This window comes from Paramisgurnus dabryanus, chromosome 9 (assembly GCF_030506205.2).
Source record: "Paramisgurnus dabryanus chromosome 9, PD_genome_1.1, whole genome shotgun sequence".
NCBI lineage: Eukaryota > Metazoa > Chordata > Actinopteri > Cypriniformes > Cobitidae > Paramisgurnus > Paramisgurnus dabryanus.
This window is the reverse complement of record NC_133345.1, coordinates 6,518,447-6,536,996: the sequence shown is the minus strand read 5'-3', so window position 1 is coordinate 6,536,996 and position 18,550 is coordinate 6,518,447. Positions and strand designations below refer to the sequence as shown.

At 40.5% G+C, this 18,550-nt stretch overlaps 10 non-coding genes and 5 pseudogenes across 10 annotated transcripts; all 15 read right to left on the bottom strand.

Moving 5' to 3' along the window:
* Positions 1-14,660: 14,660 nt before the first annotated feature.
* On the bottom strand, positions 14,661-14,779 carry LOC135724321 (5S ribosomal RNA). Its single transcript, XR_010523989.1, has one exon. It is a non-coding gene; the product is annotated as a 5S ribosomal RNA (ribosomal RNA).
* A 125-nt stretch (positions 14,780-14,904) lies between these two features.
* Positions 14,905-15,023, bottom strand: LOC135726673 (5S ribosomal RNA; annotated as a pseudogene).
* A 120-nt stretch (positions 15,024-15,143) lies between these two features.
* On the bottom strand, positions 15,144-15,262 carry LOC135723944 (5S ribosomal RNA). Its single transcript, XR_010523622.1, has one exon. It is a non-coding gene; the product is annotated as a 5S ribosomal RNA (ribosomal RNA).
* A 155-nt stretch (positions 15,263-15,417) lies between these two features.
* Positions 15,418-15,536, bottom strand: LOC135723087 (5S ribosomal RNA). The gene has a single exon (XR_010522802.1). It is a non-coding gene; the product is annotated as a 5S ribosomal RNA (ribosomal RNA).
* Positions 15,537-15,661: 125 nt separating this feature from the next.
* LOC135723086 (5S ribosomal RNA) lies at positions 15,662-15,780 on the bottom strand. The gene has a single exon (XR_010522801.1). It is a non-coding gene; the product is annotated as a 5S ribosomal RNA (ribosomal RNA).
* A 126-nt stretch (positions 15,781-15,906) lies between these two features.
* On the bottom strand, positions 15,907-16,025 carry LOC135726835 (5S ribosomal RNA; annotated as a pseudogene).
* A 125-nt stretch (positions 16,026-16,150) lies between these two features.
* On the bottom strand, positions 16,151-16,269 carry LOC135723988 (5S ribosomal RNA). Its single transcript, XR_010523666.1, has one exon. It is a non-coding gene; the product is annotated as a 5S ribosomal RNA (ribosomal RNA).
* A 125-nt stretch (positions 16,270-16,394) lies between these two features.
* On the bottom strand, positions 16,395-16,513 carry LOC135725483 (5S ribosomal RNA; annotated as a pseudogene).
* A 354-nt stretch (positions 16,514-16,867) lies between these two features.
* On the bottom strand, positions 16,868-16,986 carry LOC135724319 (5S ribosomal RNA). Its single transcript, XR_010523987.1, has one exon. It is a non-coding gene; the product is annotated as a 5S ribosomal RNA (ribosomal RNA).
* Positions 16,987-17,111: 125 nt separating this feature from the next.
* On the bottom strand, positions 17,112-17,230 carry LOC135726672 (5S ribosomal RNA; annotated as a pseudogene).
* A 120-nt stretch (positions 17,231-17,350) lies between these two features.
* Positions 17,351-17,469, bottom strand: LOC135723943 (5S ribosomal RNA). The gene has a single exon (XR_010523621.1). It is a non-coding gene; the product is annotated as a 5S ribosomal RNA (ribosomal RNA).
* Positions 17,470-17,624: 155 nt separating this feature from the next.
* On the bottom strand, positions 17,625-17,743 carry LOC135723084 (5S ribosomal RNA). The gene has a single exon (XR_010522799.1). It is a non-coding gene; the product is annotated as a 5S ribosomal RNA (ribosomal RNA).
* Positions 17,744-17,868: 125 nt separating this feature from the next.
* LOC135723083 (5S ribosomal RNA) lies at positions 17,869-17,987 on the bottom strand. Its single transcript, XR_010522798.1, has one exon. It is a non-coding gene; the product is annotated as a 5S ribosomal RNA (ribosomal RNA).
* A 126-nt stretch (positions 17,988-18,113) lies between these two features.
* LOC135726834 (5S ribosomal RNA) lies at positions 18,114-18,232 on the bottom strand (annotated as a pseudogene).
* A 125-nt stretch (positions 18,233-18,357) lies between these two features.
* Positions 18,358-18,476, bottom strand: LOC135723987 (5S ribosomal RNA). Its single transcript, XR_010523665.1, has one exon. It is a non-coding gene; the product is annotated as a 5S ribosomal RNA (ribosomal RNA).
* Between the last annotated feature and the right edge of the window lie 74 nt (positions 18,477-18,550).

Sequence of the window (18,550 nt, the reverse complement as noted above, 5' to 3'; positions counted from 1 at the left end):
CACATTCTTGACAAATAATAGTACGTATGAAAAGTTCCAATCAGGATTCAGGCCCCACCATAGCACAGAGACAGCGTTGCTTAGAGTTACAAATGACCTCCTATTAACATCCGATCGTGGTGAAATCTCAATTCTTATATTACTAGACCTTAGCGCAGCCTTTGACACAATAGACCACACAATCTTACTCAATAGACTAGAAAACTATGTTGGTATCAGTGGTCAGGCGTTAGCCTGGTTTAGGTCGTATCTAACCAATCGCTATCACTTTGTTTATGTAAATGAGGAACAGTCATATCACTCCCTGGTTAAATATGGTGTACCGCAGGGATCAGTTTTAGGTCCTATCCTGTTCTCATTATATATGTTACCTCTAGGAGACATTATCAGGAAACATAACATAAGTTTTCACTGCTATGCGGATGATACCCAGCTTTACATTTCCTCACATCCCAGCGAAACCCACACGTTTTCTAAGCTAACAGACTGCATTAGCGATGTTAGTGACTGGATGGCATATAACTTTCTTAAGCTCAACTCCAATAAGACAGAGATGCTTATTATTGAACCGAATCGCTACAAACATAATATGTCAGATTACAAGTTGCACATAGATGGCTGCACTGTGGTACCATCTTCCTCGGTTAGGAACTTAGGTGTGATGTTTGACAGCAATTTATCCTTCGATAGTCATATCGGCAACGTCTGCCGCACAGCATTCTTCCATCTTAGAAATATCTCAAAAATCCGCCATATACTGTCTACATCTGACGCAGAGAAGCTTATCCATGCTTTTATGACCTCTAGAATAGACTATTGTAACTCGCTACTTGGGGGATGCCATGCAAATCAGGTAAACAAGCTGCAGCTAATTCAAAACGCTTCTGCAAGAGTGCTTACTAGATCTAAGAAGTATGACCACATAAGTCCAATTCTAGCATCTTTACACTGGCTACCAGTTAATTATCGCATACAATTTAAAATATCACTTACCACCTACAAAGCCTTAAATGGCCTAGCACCCTCATATCTTAGAGAATTACTATCAGAATACAATCCATCACGTGCACTGCGTTCGCAAAACTCTGGTCTCTTAGTTATCCCTAAAATATCAAAAGTGTCTAAAAGTGGAAGATCCTTTTCCTACTTAGCCCCTAAGCTCTGGAATGATTTACCAACCGTTGTCCGAGAATCAGACACAATAGATACCTTTAAATCTAGACTTAAAACTTTTCTCTTTAACAAGGCATTCACATAATTTGTTTTAGTAATGGTACTCATCTCACAATAGATAGCTTGTACAACCTGATAAATAAATAAACTAAATCCTCATTTTCGTCAACATTTCAAAGCATGGTAAATGCTATTAATAAACTTAAGAAAATGTTTAATCTCTCCTTACTTGTTTACATATTTGCAGCAAACCATGGGCCAAGGCATAAACTTTCAAAAACAAATTTCACGTATAAAATAGAAAAGGCTACATATAAGGAAAAGAAACGCTACTTTGTGCACATACAAACCACAATACAAGGCCAAAACTTCAACACTAGACCAATAAAACCCCGAATCGGGCCATTAATTGCCAAGCGCAGAGGAGTGATTGAAAATTATGTATGGAATTATGTTATCACTTGTTCGGCCCTCCACCTGAGGTTTCTGAGTCGAGTAGGGGAGTACTGTGAAGCCTAGACAGGCATCAGGGAGATGACTGGCGCAGTCACGTCCCCGTCTCCCCTTTACTCCCTTGCTCGTCCGGATTTTAATAAAGCTCGGTGGGTATAGATTTGTGGTGTTAAGCCCACTAGTCGGGGGCGGGACTTCAGTCCTTAAAAGGGCGTCACTGCATCCATTTCCTAAAAACATTCGCCGTCCCGTGCATTTTTCTCGTTCTCCCTAAACCGAACTGTGCAGAGTCTGTCACTGGGATGACATATCTTCAATACGTATATGTATGTGTGTGTGTATGTATGTATGTATGTATGTATGTATAAGTATATATATATATATATATATATATATATATATATATATATGTTTGTTTATATGTACATGTGTATACATATGAATGGCCCCTACGCTAATTGGGTTTTGTTTTTCTTTCTTCATGTCTCGTCCTCGTCTCCGAGGACACTTGAGACAAACAGACCCAGTTCCGGTAAATGTGAAAGTTGGCACACCTCTGACTCACCGGCAGACCGTCAACGTGATGCCCAGCTGATGCATGACCAACGACCACCAGCAGAACCCGCTTTACCTCCGCCTAATCTCCTTAATCGTTTCAATGTATATATAAATATATCTCCCAAGGGTTTTTTCCTCCTAAGACTTTTTTTTACTTCCCCTGCTGAGTCTGGGTTTTTTTTTCTCATAGGGGGTTTTTCAACCCGGGGAGGCAGCCTTCTTGGGCTTTACTTAGCACCCTCTTCTTTACGTTACATTAGCAATACGCACGCTTATAATGTTGATTCATAGCCGCAGCAAATTTAGCTGCTATCGTGTATTATGTTGTGCTATCTGTCGTTTTTTTAAGCTTTCCACTGCTTCTATTACTGTAAAGCTGCTTTGAAACAATCACAAATTGTGAAAAGCGCTATATAAATAAAATTGAATTGAATTGAATTGAATTGTTTATGTTTGTTAGCGTTTGTAGTTTTTTTTTATATCGATTGAGTTTTGTTTGTTAGTGATTTTTTTGTTTTGTTTAAACCACCTAACAGCAGCTTTTGGCTGGCTGGAGGGTGGTTAAATCGTGATTTTTCGTGGTTTTGTTTGTTTGTTTTTGTTTTTCGTGTTTGTTTTTCATTTGAAATGGACGGACCTACGGCTAATGACCTGGAAATGGCGGCGGGGAAACGAAACGGCAATGACACTGGACCTGAACATCGACCACGAGCTGGAAACCAAAAGGATTCAGTTGTTAGGAATTTTGAGCAAAGGAAATACATGAAGGAAGCAACAGTGATTGTAAATGTGGACAATGCTAATGGAGTAAAGGCGGAGGATATAATTAAAGTGATAGCAGAGAAAATTGGAGAAGGAAACGTTCTGGCAGTAAGACCAAGACAAAATAAGGAATATGAACTGACCCTGGAGAAGGAGGAAATGTGTGATGAGTTAATGGATGGACTAATGATAAAAGGAACAAACTGTGAGGTGAGGAGATTACAAATCAGAGAATATGTCGTTTCCTTCATGCATTTGCCTGTTTACCTGGAGGATAACGAAATTTTAGAAAAATTGCAAGGTTGGGGCGTTTTGCCAATATCAAAAATTAAAAGAAGGCTGTATCCGGGCACTGGAATCGAGGACGGGACAAGGTTTGCGAGAGTGAGGTTCCCCAAGGAAGTGGTTTCACTCCCATACAGCACGAAGCTGGAAACAGCGGAAGGGCCGCAATATTTTAGGGTGATGCACAGCCATCAGGTGAAAACCTGTCGGCTGTGCATGAGCCCAGACCATCTAATGAAAGATTGCCCTGATTTTAAGTGCTACAAATGTGAGGAGAGGGGACATTTCGCAAGGGACTGTAACACTGTTAAGTGCCCGGACTGCCAAGACTATTTAAATAAATGTGAGTGTTGGATGGATGGAGGAGAAGGAGGATCACAAAAACAGGTGGACAGGTGAAGGGAACGATGGAGAAGAAAATGAAAATGAAGAACAACAACACACTGATGGAGCAAATGAAATGGAAAAGGGAATAACCATAGAGGAACAGACAACAGAGGACATAGAAGTGGAAAATGAGAAGGACAATTCACAAGGAGATGATGGTACATGGACACCAATTGAAATTTCTGCAAGTTTTACAAGTCTTTTAGATACGATGGACAAAGAAGGACAAAATGAGATAGTAGAGAGCAGCGGGATTGACAATAAAGAAATGGAAGAAGCAGCAGTATTGGAGAAAAGCAGAGACGGAAGAGCACAAACAAGAAGAAGAGCATTAAAGGTAACACCAAATGTACAGTTTGCTAGGAAAAAAGTGATGAAAAAAGGACAAAAGAAATGTGTAAATAGGTATGAAGTTTTAAAGGGCCTGGAGGAGATGAAGTGAGACAATGGTTTTTAGGTATTTAATTTTTCTTTTAATGGTTTTAAGTTGTGTGACTTTTAATGCAAGAGGACTGCTGGACGTGAGAAAATTTGAAAAAGTAATTGAAAGATGTAAACATGAAGATATCATTGCACTACAAGAAACGAACTGGAAAGAGAATGTGATGAAGGATTTTCAAAGGAGATGGGCTGGAGGAATTTTATATAACAATGGTAATGGAAGATTTGGAAGAGGAGTTGCTTTTTTAATGAAAGAGGAGGTTTTTAAAAGAAGCAAAATTGTATTTAAAGACAATATAGGAAAATGTATGATTGTAGAGACAAAATATGACGAAAAGGAAATGGTTATAATAAATGTACATGCACCAACAGAAGAGAAGGAAAAAAAAGATTTTTTTATGTTTTAAGAGGTTTTTTAAAGAAATATAAAGAAATTGTAATGATGGGGGATTTTAATACAGTTTTTAGTAAACAAGATATGGCAGAGGGAATGGTTTTTAAAAGTGATGCGGGGAGAAAAGAATTAAAGTTTTTAATGGAAGAAAATAAAATGATTGATGTATGGAGAGAAAGGAACGAAACAAAAAAAGAGTTTTCAAGACGACAAATAGTGGGACAGTTTGTGTGCAAAACAAGAATTGATTTTATTTTATGTAATAGGAATGTGGAAAATTTTATTGAAAAGATTAAGTATGAAGAAACAAGTTTAAGTGATCATAAGTTCTTATTTTTTAAAATTAATTTGGACAAAATACAAAGAGGGCCAGGGGTATGGGTTTTAAATACAGAGATTCTTAAAAATAAAGATTATGTTTCAGAAATCAAACAAATTATAGAAAGAGAAAAGGAAAGTAAAATGTATGAAGAGAGTAAGACAATATGGTGGGAAAACGTAAAGTTTTTAATAAAAAAATTCTCAATTAAATACTGTAGCCTAATACAAAAATGTAAGAGTTATAAGAAAAAAGAAATGAAAACAGACTTAGAAAAAGAACTAGCTAAAGAAAACAAAGACATACAAAAGATAAGAGAAATTGAGGAAAGATTAAAGGAAATAGAGGAAAAAGAATATGAAGGAGCAAGATTAAGAAGTAAAGCAAAATATATTGTGGAGGGTGAGAAATGTACAAAGTTTTATTTTGACCTAGAGAAAAAGAAAGGAAAAGCAGAGATTGTAAAGGAGATAAGAGGGAAAAATGGGGAAATCGTACAAGGAAATGAAAATATTCTAAAAGAAATTAAGGCCTTTTATGAGGACCTTTTCAGTACTCAAGGTGAAGAGGAGAAAGAAAAAAAAACAATTATTAAATCTAATAAAAGCAAAATTAAGTAAAGAAGATAAAGATGTATGTGACCATGATTTCAGAGAAGAAGAGATTGAACAAGCAATAGATCAACTAAACAGAAAGAAGAGTCCGGGAATAGATGGTTTGGGGATTGAATTTTACAAATGTTTTAAAGGGGTTTTAACAAAGATTTTAAAGGAGGTTTTTAAGGAAATTTTTGAAAAAGAGGAAGTAAATGAAAGGATGAGAATAGGTTTGATGAAAATTATATATAAAAGCAAAGGGGAGAGGGTAGACTTAAAGAACTATAGACCAATTTCAATGTTGAACACAGATTTTAAAATTATAGCAAAGGTTTTAGCAAATAGACTGAAGGAAGTGATGCCAACTATAATAAAAACAAATCAAGCATATGCAGTCAAAGGAAGAGACATAGCTGACATAACAATGAGTATAAGGGACATGATATGGTACATAAAACAAGAAAATAAGGATGGGTACATAATCAGTTTAGATTTTGAAAAAGCTTTTGATAGGGTGGAACATGGTTTTTTATTTGATGTTTTAAAGAGTTTTGGTTTTGGGAAGAATTTTATCAAATGGATTAAAATCTTATACAAGGGGGCTTTGACAAAAATTAAATGCAATGGGTTTTTAACTGAATGTTTTAAAATTACGAGATCAATACGGCAAGGTTGTCCACTCTCGGCACTGTTATATTCACTTGTATCAGAACCACTGGGATTAGCTATAAAGGAAAATACAAAAATAACAGGAATTGAGATTGAGGGAATTATGTCTGAAGGGAAAGTTTTTCAGTATGCAGATGACACAACAATAATTGTAAATAGGAAAGAAAGTGTACAAGAGGCCATGAATGTTGTCAAGAAATTTTGTAAAGCATCAGGAGGTAAAGTTAATGAGGATAAAACAGTGTACATGAGGTTTGGCAAAGCTGTGCCTTTAAATGATTATTTTAATTTTAAAGAGGTAGAAGAAATGAAAATTTTAGGACTTTTATTGGGGAAAAATGAGAAAAAAACAAGAGATGAAATGTGGGAACAACTGATATCAGGAATAGAAAGAAAAATAAACTTTTGGAAATTAAGAACTTTAAGCTTGAAGGGGAAGGTTTTAACTTTGAATGTTTTAATGGTTTCTAAATTGTGGTATGTTTTATACTTATCTGAAATGCCAATATGGATAGAAAAGAGGTTGAAGAAATGTTTTCTTGATTTTATTTGGAACGGCAAACCGCCAAGAATAGCTTACAACACGATTTTAGGGGATATAGAAAAAGGCGGTCTAGGATTAATGGATGTAGAACAAAGGAAAAACAGTCTAAGAGTAAAAGCAGTTAAAAAGTATTTACAAGAAGAAAACAAGGCAGAATGGAAGAAAACAATGAAATATTTTTTAAACAGATGTGAAAATTTTAACATGGAGGATGGAATTTTATGGATGAAAACGAAAAATTGGATGACAGAGAGAATACCTGGATTTTATAGAGAATTGCTTAGTGCTTGGGGGAAGTTTTTAACAAATATTGAATATGACCCACGAGGAAGAGAAAACATTTTAAATCAACCTCTGTTCTTGAACAACAAGGTTTTAAAACAAGACAAAGTCATTTATTTTAAGAAATGGATGGAAGTGGGAATAACTAAAGTAAAAGATGTAATTTATGAAGTGAAAGAAGGTTTCTTACCTGTACAATGTGTGTATGATGCAATGGATGAGGCAAAAGAGGAATACAGCAAACAAGAAATTATAAACAAGTATGAAGTAATTAAACAAGCTATACCCAAAGAGTGGATTAAAAGAATAGAAAATATGGAAAAGGAAAAAGAACAGAAAGACATTCAAGTGATTTTGGATGAAAAAGTATACACTCTCAAAGAATGCAGTATTAAGATGTTTTATTGCTTTTTCAGAGACAGTGTTTTTAAAGAACCTATTGTAAATCGCTTCTGGCTACATAAATTTGTGAATTTAAAACAGGAAGATATATGGAGAAACATGAGGGGAAGATGTGTAGAAACAAGACTGGAGTCCTTGGAGTACACAATAAGACATAAAGTGGTATTTACTGATGTGATTTTAAACAAAATAGGAATGGAACAAAGTGCGATGTGTAAAGTATGTCACGAAAGAGAAGAAGGAATTGTACATTTGTTTTTGAACTGCAAAGAATTGGACTCTTTTTTAAACAAATGTAAGGACATAATCAAAGAATTGGACGAACAATGGAATGAGAATGAAATGGAATGGAATAGATTGGTGATGTTTGGTTGGAAAAGGAAAAGTCAAAACATGAAATTTATTAATTTATGTGTAATGTTAATGAAAAGTGCAATATGGGAACGACGAACTGCAGCAAAAAAAGAAAAAATTGTAATTGATGTATGGACTGTTTTTAAAAGAAAAACTGAAATGTACATGGAAAGATTGTATGCCTATTTTAAACATGAGAATATGTTAGAAGCTTTTTACAATGTTTTTACGCCCAAGGTTTGCAGTATTTTAGAGGGTTTAAAGTGGAGATTGCCAGATGTTACGGGACACATTTTTACATAATTTTAAAGTTTTTTTTTCTCATTGTTCTTTTATGTAACTATTTAACTTCATGGTAGTGTATATTTGATGTTTTTTTGTGTAAAACAAATGGTTTTGTATGAAATGCTTTGTAATTGTTAGAAAAATGATTCAAAATGATTAAAAAAAAAAAAAAAAAAAAAAAAAAAAAGCACGCCCGCTCTCGTCTGATCTCGAAAGCCAAGCAGCGAAAAAAAAAAAAAAAAAAAAAAAAAAAAAGCACGCCCGCTCTCGTCTGATCTCGGAAGCCAAGCAGGGTCGGGCCTGGTTAGTACTTGGATGGGAGACCGCCTGGGAATACCAGGTGCTGTAAGCATTTAATTAATTAATTATTTATGTCATTTTTTCCCATGAATGCGTCCTTTTTGTAAGCATTTACCAATGTCATGGCGTTGCCACATTAGTCTTGAAGTGTCTCTCGAATCGAGTCGTCACTCGCTTACTGCCACACCACCCTGAGCACGCCCGCTCTCGTCTGATCTCGGAAACCAAGCAGGGTCGGGACTGGTTAGTACTTGTTTAAGAAAAATGGTTTTGTGACGTCACGCTGAACAGATCGTGCATCGTAGCTCCGTCGAGTTCATCATCTAAAAGCTTTTTTTTTTTTTACCATCTTATTCCTATTTATATAATATAACTTATTAGTTTTATATAGGAATACTTTACCGTGACGATTATTGAGCAGTACTACCACGTGAAACTATTTATCACTAATAAACACCCAGTGTTGTTAGCATATAGCCCGCTAGCATCCACACGGTGGAGGCTGAAGCTAGCATTTTCCGATCTAATGGCGGATTCATCTGATATATGCTTTTCTGACCTATCCTCACCTGAGCGGGAAGCTGTGGAGGAGTTGTTTCCCGGTTTTAGCAGATCCAAGGCGAGGTACAGCGCCCACTTCAGCCTGCCTTCCGACGTCCACAAGCGAGCAACAAACATGCATTCCACGCGATGCAGCTTCACGGACCGTGAACGACGTGAAAGCGATCGGGAAGCTGTGGAGGAACCGCTGCCCGGCCTTCGTAGATTCGGCAAGCCAAACATCACCCTGGCCCCAGACGTTCGCAGGCGACCGAGGCATGTCACAACCGAACACCCCACGCGATGCAGCTCCGGGGACCGCGTTCGGGTAAACGAAGACGCCATCGCCCAGCATGAAAGCGGTAAGACTCCGCTTGTTATTGTAACATGTACTACTTGCCACATGTATAGTTTAGCTTCTGCTGTTAGCATAGAGGGGTTTACATGCACTAAGTGTATTGAAGTATTAAGGTTAACTGAGAAGGTTGCTGAACTAGAATCGCGCATCCGAACGCTAGTTGAGGATAGCAAAACCGCTAATATTACTGTCGCAAATAATCTATCGAGCGAAAAGACTAATGGCTCGGTTCCGACATCAGATGCTAATATAAATATTACAAATACTGTATCGAGCGCGCATAGTGTTTATCAAAATACACATGGCTCGGTTCCGTCATCAGAGTCAAGTCGGCGGTCAAACTGGGTGACTGTTAGGCGGCATAGTCATATAAGGCGTCCTTCTAAGACCCATAACGTAACGACAATTTCTAACAGATTCGATCCCCTAAGGAGTATACCAGCTGAAACACCTTTTAAAAGTGCCCTGGTCATTGGAGATTCTATACTCAGGAACACTAACATTGAGGCACCAAACACCATAGTCGACTGTATACCGGGAGCCAGAACGTCTGACATTAGATCCAAACTTAAAGTGCTGGCTAATGCTAAGCGGAAGTTTTCTAAGATTGTTATTCACGCCGGCACGAATGACACTAGGCTCCGCCAGTCGGAAATCACCAAAGATAATATTAAGGAGATGTGTGAAATTGCAAAAACAATGTCAGACAATGTAATATGCTCTGGTCCCCTCCCCGCCTACCGGGGAGATGAAACACATAGTAGATTAGTGTCTCTCAATGAATGGATGTCAAAGTGGTGCCCTCAGCATAACGTAGGGTTTATAGACAATTGGAAGCATTTCTGGGGAAGACCATTTCTCCTAACCCGAGATGGCCTTCATCCGTCATCGGAAGGAAGTGCTATACTCACTAAAAATCTGATCAATAGTCTTAATTCTGATATAGTATGACTATCCAGGGCCCAGGTCAGGAAACAGACGGATCGGCTTAACCGTCCATCTGTTAGCTGCCGTGATATGTCAAGACCACTTATATCCCAGCACTTCGAGTCAATCTTACCGAAATATCAGCACATTTCAACTGTATCTGTTCCCCGAACAAATAAATACAGGGCACCGCTTGTTACATCTGGTACAAATCTGATTCAAATAAAATTAGAAAACAATACATTAACAGATGAATCTCGAATCTTAAAATTCGGCCTTCTTAACATTAGATCGCTTACCAATAAAGAACCTATTGTCAATGAAATAATTACAGACCAAAACTTAGATGTACTCTGTTTAACAGAAACCTGGCTTAAAGCAGACGACTACATTAGTTTAAATGAATCCACCCCACAAGACTATTATTATAAACACGAACCTCGATTAAAGGGGAGAGGGGGTGGTGTAGCTACAATATACAACACAATGTTTAAAGTAAACCAAAAATCTGAGCTAAAATTTAAATCATTTGAAGTAATGTTGTTAAATATGGAAATAACTGATCGTAACCACAAACAGCTTTCTTTTGCTTTAGCGACAATCTATAGACCACCGGGCCACCATGCAGATTTCCTTAATGAAATAGCAGATTTCCTATCTGAGCTTGTAGTCACTGTAGATAAAGCTCTTATTGTTGGTGATTTTAATGTCCATGTGGACAACCCAAAAGACGCATTAGGACGTGCGTTTATAGATGTTCTAAATTCTCTCAATATTAGACAAAACGTGACAGGGCCAACGCATACTCGTAATCACACATTAGACTTAATTCTGTCACTCGGACTCAATATTAATGACGTCGAAATATCACCTCAGAGTGATGCAGTTTCTGACCATTACCTTGTGTCATACACTGTACTTCTAGATAGGATCACTCAATCTACAACATGCTACCGACTAGCCAGAACAATAATTTCCACCACTAAAGATAGCTTTATTAGCACTCTTCCAGACCTGTCCCAAATGAAACATGTAGCAGATAACTGTGACGATCTAGATATTGAAATAGAAAACCTAAACAATGTCTGTTCTAACACATTGGATGCCGTTGCTCCCATTCGAAAAAAGAGATTCAAAGAAAAACCGCCAGCTCCATGGTATGACCATCACACAGCAGCCCTTAAAAAGGCAGCTAGAAAAATGGAAAGAAATTATAGAAGCACAAAGTTAGAAGTATGGCGCGCAGCATGGAAACAGAGTGTTAAACACTACAGACAGGCTATTAAAACCGCCAGATCTACATATCTTAGCAAGCTTATAAATGAGAATCATAATAACCCTCGTTTCCTCTTTAGCACAGTTGCGAAACTGACTAGAAACAAAGAACAAACAGAAACCAATAGTAAACTTCAACACAATAGTAACGACTTCATGAACTTCTTTTCTAACAAAATTTCGGCTATTAGGGAAAACATCGTAGCTACCCAGGCAGCCACCACTCTACCCATTAGTTCACTTAACACTAGACTACCATACGAACATCTTGATTCATTTAAACCTACTACAATAGATGAGCTCTCTAAACTAGTCACATCATCCAAATCATCGTCCTGTATATTAGACCCCGTTCCCACAAAACTACTTAAAGAAGTATTCCCTGTAGTGTCAACCCCGGTTCTAAATATCTTTAACTCATCGCTAGAAATAGGATACGTTCCAACAGCTTTCAAACTAGCAGTTATTAAACCGCTGATTAAAAAACCACAGCTTGACCAAGGAGAACTTAATAACTTTAGACCAATCTCAAATCTCCCTTTTCTTTCGAAAATATTAGAAAAGGTAGTGGCAAGCCAGTTACGCACATTCTTGACAAATAATAGTACATATGAAAAGTTCCAATCAGGATTCAGGCCCCACCATAGCACAGAGACAGCGTTGCTTAGAGTTACAAATGACCTCCTATTAACATCCGATCGTGGTGAAATCTCAATTCTTATATTACTAGACCTTAGTGCAGCATTTGACACAATAGACCACAGAATCCTACTCAATAGACTAGAAAACTATGTTGGTATCAGTGGTCAGGCGCTAGCCTGGTTTAGGTCATATCTAACCAATCGTTATCACTTTGTTTATGTAAATGAGGAAGAGTCATATCACTCCCTGGTTAAATACAGTGTACCGCAGGGATCAGTTTTAGGTCCTATCCTGTTCTCGTTATACATGTTACCCCTAGGAGACATTATCAGGAAACATAACATAAGTTTTCACTGCTATGCGGATGATACCCAGCTTTACATCTCCTCGCATCCCAGCGAAACACACACGTTTTCTAAGCTAAAAGACTGCATTAGCGATGTTAGTGACTGGATGGCACATAACTTTCTTAAGCTCAACTCCAATAAGACAGAGGAACTTATTATTGAACCAAATCGCTACAAACATAATATGTCAGATTACAAATTGCACATAGATGGCTGTACTGTGGTGCCATCTTCCACGGTTAGGAACTTAGGTGTGATGTTCGACAGCAACTTATCCTTTGATAGTCATATCGCCAACGTCTGCCGCACAGCATTCTTCCATCTTAGAAATATCTCAAAAATACGCCATATACTGTCTACATCTGACACAGAGAAGCTTATTCATGCTTTTATGACCTCTAGAATAGACTATTGTAACTCGCTACTCGGGGGATGCCATTCAAATCAGGTCAACAAGCTTCAGCTAGTTCAAAACGCTTCTGCAAGGGTACTTACTCGATCTAAGAAGTATGACCACATAAGCCCAATTCTGGCATCTTTACACTGGCTAGCACTTAAATATCGCATCCAATTTAAAATATCACTAATCACCTACAAAGCTTTAAATGGCTTAGCACCCTCATATCTTAGAGAATTACTATCAGAATACAATCCATCACGCACACTACGGTCGCAAAATTCTGGCCTATTGATTATCCCTAGACTATCAAAAGTGTCTAAAAGTGGAAGATCCTTTTCCTACTTAGCCCCTAAGCTCTGGAATGATTTACCAACCGATGTCCGAGAATCAGACACAGTCGATCATTTTAAATCTAGACTTAAAACTTTTCTCTTCAACAAAGCATTCGCATAATTTGTCTAGTAAAGGTTCTTAACTCGCAATAGTTATTTTCACGGAACAAAGCACTCACGGTCATAACACAGACCAACCAAATAAATAAATAAAAACCTTTTCTGCATGAACACTTAAAATGAATTGCATTAAATAGTTTGCCACCGTTTGCCACTGAACCTGCATTAACGACGACAGTGGGGCTTCCGGCCTTAGTCAAACGGTTTGGCACGTATGGTCGGGTTGCGATTTTGGTGCTTTCGTGTGTCTTGTGAATAGTATGCCATACAGACCCGTTTGCCACTGAACCTGCATTAACGACGACAGTGGGGCCTCCTGCCTTAGTCAAACGGGTTGGTATGTATGGTCGGGTTGCGTTTTTCGCGCTTTCGTGTGTCTTGTGAATAGTATGCCATACAGACCCGTTTGCCACTGAACCTGCATTAACGACGACAGTGGGGCCTCCAGCCTTAGTCAAACGGGTTGGTATGTATGGTCGGGTTGCGTTTTTCGCGCTTTCGTGTGTCTTATGAATAGTATGCCATACAGACCCGTTTGCCACTGAACCTGCATTAACGACGACAGTGGGGCTTCCGGCCTTAGTCAAACGGGTTAACACGTATGGTCGGGTTGCGATGTTTTTGGCGTTTTCTCCTGGTCCTGTAAATGGTATACAATACAGACCCGTTTGCCACTGAACCTGCATTAACGACGACAGTGGGGCCTCCAGCCTTAGTCAAACGGGTTGGTATGTATGGTCGGGTTGCGTTTTTCGCGCTTTCGTGTGTCTTGTGAATAGTATGCCATACAGACCCGTTTGCCACTGAACCTGCATTAACGACGACAGTGGGGCCTCCAGCCTTAGTCAAACGGGTTGGCACGTATGGTCGGGTTGCGATTTTGGCGCTATCGTAAGTCTTATGAATAGTATGCCATACAGACCCGTTTGCCACTGAACCTGCATTAACGACGACAGTGGGGCTTCCGGCCTTAGTCAAACGGGTTAACACGTATGGTCGGGTTGCGACGTTTTTGGCGTTTTCTCCTGGTCCTGTAAATGGTATACAATATAGACCCGTTTGCCACTGAACCTGCATTAACGACGACAGTGGGGCTTTAGGCCTTAGTCAAACGGGTCGTCAGGTTTCATTTTCTCTTAAAGATCGGAAGGTGACCCTTATTTACCATATATACCCTCGCATTGGGCCCGCCAATTTGCTAAATCCTCAACTGTGGATAACATAATTATGCCGCAATATTTAGTCTGTCTGGAACTAAGCTGAGTTAAACCACATCACTGTGTGACACTTCAATACATATCCCACTCCCATCCAAGTACTAACCAGGCCCGACCCTGCTTGGCTTACGAGATCAGACGAGAGCGGGCGTGCTCAGGGTGGCGTGGCCGTAAGCGAGTGCTGACTTGATTCGAGAGACACTTCAAAACTAATGTGGCAACGCCATGCCATGGGAGAACGCTTACAGAAAGGACGCATTCATGGGAAAAAATGACATAAAAAAAATAATTAATTAATTGCTTACAGCACCTGGTATTCCCAGGCGGTCTCCCATCCAAGTACTAACCAGGCCCGACCCTGCTTGGCTTCCGAGATCAGACGAGAGCGGGCTTGCTCAGGGTGGTGTGGCCGTAAGCGAGTGCTGACTCGCTTCGATAGACACTTCAAGACTTATGTGGCAACGCCATGACATCAGTGAACGCTTACAGAAAGATCGCATTCATGGGAAAAAATGACATAAAAAAATAATTAATTAATTAAATGCTTAGAGCACCTGGTATTCCCAGGCGGTCTCCCATCCAAGTACTAACCAGGCCCGACCCTGCTTGGCTTACGAGATCAGACGAGAGCGGGCGTGCTCAGGGTGGCGTGGCCGTAAGCGAGTGCTGACTTGATTCGAGAGACACTTCAAAACTAATGTGGCAACGCCATGCCATGGGAGAACGCTTACAGAAAGGACGCATTCATGGGAAAAATGACATAAATAATTAATTAATTTAATTCTTACAGCACCAGGTATTCCCAGGCGGTCTCCCATCCAAGTACTAACCAGGCCCGACCCTGCTTGGCTTCCGAGATCAGACGAGAGCGGGCGTGCTCAGGGTGGTGTGGCCGTAAGCGAGTGCTGACTCGCTTCGATAGACACTTCAAGACTTATGTGGCAACGCCATGACATCAGTGAACGCTTACAGAAAGATCGCATTCATGGGAAAAAATGACATAAAAAAATAATTAATTAATTAAATGACATAAAAAAAATAATTAATTAATTAAATGCTTACAGCACCTGGTATTCCCAGGCGGTCTCCCATCCAAGTACTAACCAGGCCCGACCCTGCTTGGCTTCCGAGATCAGACGAGAGCGGGCGTGCTCAGGGTGGTGTGGCCGTAAGCGAGTGCTGACTCGCTTCGAAAGACACTTCAAGACTTATGTGGCAACGCCATGACATCAGTGAACGCTTACAGAAAGATCGCATTCATGGGAAAAAATGACATAAAAAAATAATTAATTAATTAAATGCTTACAGCACCTGGTATTCCCAGGCGGTCTCCCATCCAAGTACTAACCAGGCCCGACCCTGCTTGGCTTCCGAGATCAGACGAGAGCGGGCGTGCTCAGGGTGGTGTGGCCGTAAGCGAGTGCTGACTCGATTCGAGAGACACTTCAAGGCTAATGTGGCAATGCAATGACATCGGTAAATGGTTACAGAAAGGACGCATTCATGGGAAAAAATGACATAAAAAAAAATATTAATTAATTAAATGCTTACAGCACCTGGTATACCCAGGCGGTCTCCCATCCAAGTACTAACCAGGACCGACCCTGCTTGGCTTCCGAGATGAGACGAGAGCGGGCGTGCTCAGGGTGGTGTGGCCGTAAGCGAGTGCAGACTCGATTCGAGAGACACTTCAAAACTAATGTGGCAACGCCATGCCATGGGAGAACGCTTACAGAAAGGACGCATTCATGGGAAAATATGACATAAATAAATATTTAATTAATTAAATGCTTACAGCACCTGGTATTCCCAGGCGGTCTCCCATCCAAGTACTAACCAGGCCCGACTCTGCTTGGCTTCCGAGATCAGACGAGAGCGGGCGTGCTCAGGGTGGTGTGGCCGTAAGCGAGTGCAGACTCGAATCGACAGACACTTCAAGACTTATGTGGCAACGCCATGACATCAGTGAACGCTTACAGAAAGAACGCATTCATGGGAAAAAATGACATAAATAAATATTTAATTAATTAAATGCTTACAGCACCTGGTATTCCCAGGCAATCTCCCATCCAAGTACTAACCAGGCCCGACCCTGCTTGGCTTCCGAGATCAGACGAGAGCGGGCGTGCTCAGGGTGGTGTGGCCGTAAGCGAGTGCGGACTTGATTCGAGAGACACTTCAAAACTAATGTGGCAACGGCATGCCATGGGAGAACGCTTACAGAAAGGACGCATTCATGGGAAAAATGACATAAAAAATTAATTAATTAAATTCTTACAGCACCAGGTATTCTCCCATCCAAGTACTAACCAGGCCCGACCCTGCTTGGCTTCCGAGATCAGACGAGAGCGGGCGTGCTCAGGGTGGTGCGGCCGTAAACGAGTGCTGACTCGATTCGAGAGACACTTCAAGGCTAATGTGGCAACGCAATGACATCGGTAAATGGTTACAGAAAGGACGCATTTATGGGAAAAAATGATATAAAAAAATAATTAATTAATTAAATGCTTACAGCACCTGGTATTCCCAGGCGGTCTCCCATCCAAGTACTAACCAGGCCCGACCCTGCTTGGCTTCCGAGATCAGACGAGAGCGGGCTTGCTCAGGGTGGTGTGGCCGTAAGCGAGTGCTGACTCGCTTCGATAGACACTTCAAGACTTATGTGGCAACGCCATGACATCAGTGAACGCTTACAGAAAGATCGCATTCATGGGAAAAAATGACATAAAAAAATAATTAATTAATTAAATGCTTAGAGCACCTGGTATTCCCAGGCGGTCTCCCATCCAAGTACTAACCAGGCCCGACCCTGCTTGGCTTACGAGATCAGACGAGAGCGGGCGTGCTCAGGGTGGCGTGGCCGTAAGCGAGTGCTGACTTGATTCGAGAGACACTTCAAAACTAATGTGGCAACGCCATGCCATGGGAGAACGCTTACAGAAAGGACGCATTCATGGGAAAAATGACATAAATAATTAATTAATTTAATTCTTACAGCACCAGGTATTCCCAGGCGGTCTCCCATCCAAGTACTAACCAGGCCCGACCCTGCTTGGCTTCCGAGATCAGACGAGAGCGGGCGTGCTCAGGGTGGTGTGGCCGTAAGCGAGTGCTGACTCGCTTCGATAGACACTTCAAGACTTATGTGGCAACGCCATGACATCAGTGAACGCTTACAGAAAGATCGCATTCATGGGAAAAAATGACATAAAAAAATAATTAATTAATTAAATGACATAAAAAAAATAATTAATTAATTAAATGCTTACAGCACCTGGTATTCCCAGGCGGTCTCCCATCCAAGTACTAACCAGGCCCGACCCTGCTTGGCTTCCGAGATCAGACGAGAGCGGGCGTGCTCAGGGTGGTGTGGCCGTAAGCGAGTGCTGACTCGCTTCGAAAGACACTTCAAGACTTATGTGGCAACGCCATGACATCAGTGAACGCTTACAGAAAGATCGCATTCATGGGAAAAAATGACATAAAAAAATAATTAATTAATTAAATGCTTACAGCACCTGGTATTCCCAGGCGGTCTCCCATCCAAGTACTAACCAGGCCCGACCCTGCTTGGCTTCCGAGATCAGACGAGAGCGGGCGTGCTCAGGGTGGTGTGGCCGTAAGCGAGTGCTGACTCGATTCGAGAGACACTTCAAGGCTAATGTGGCAATGCAATGACATTGGTAAATGGTTACAGAAAGGACGCATTCATGGGAAAAAATGACATAAAAAAAAATATTAATTAATTAAATGCTTACAGCACCTGGTATACCCAGGCGGTCTCCCATCCAAGTACTAACCAGGACCGACCCTGCTTGGCTTCCGAGATGAGACGAGAGCGGGCGTGCTCAGGGTGGTGTGGCCGTAAGCGAGTGCAGACTCGATTCGAGAGACACTTCAAAACTAATGTGGCAACGCCATGCCATGGGAGAACGCTTACAGAAAGGACGCATTCATGGGAAAATATGACATAAATAAATATTTAATTAATTAAATGCTTACAGCACCTGGTATTCCCAGGCGGTCTCCCATCCAAGTACTAACCAGGCCCGACTCTGCTTGGCTTCCGAGATCAGACGAGAGCGGGCGTGCTCAGGGTGGTGTGGCCGTAAGCGAGTGCAGACTCGAATCGACAGACACTTCAAGACTTATGTGGCAACGCCATGACATCAGTGAACGCTTACAGAA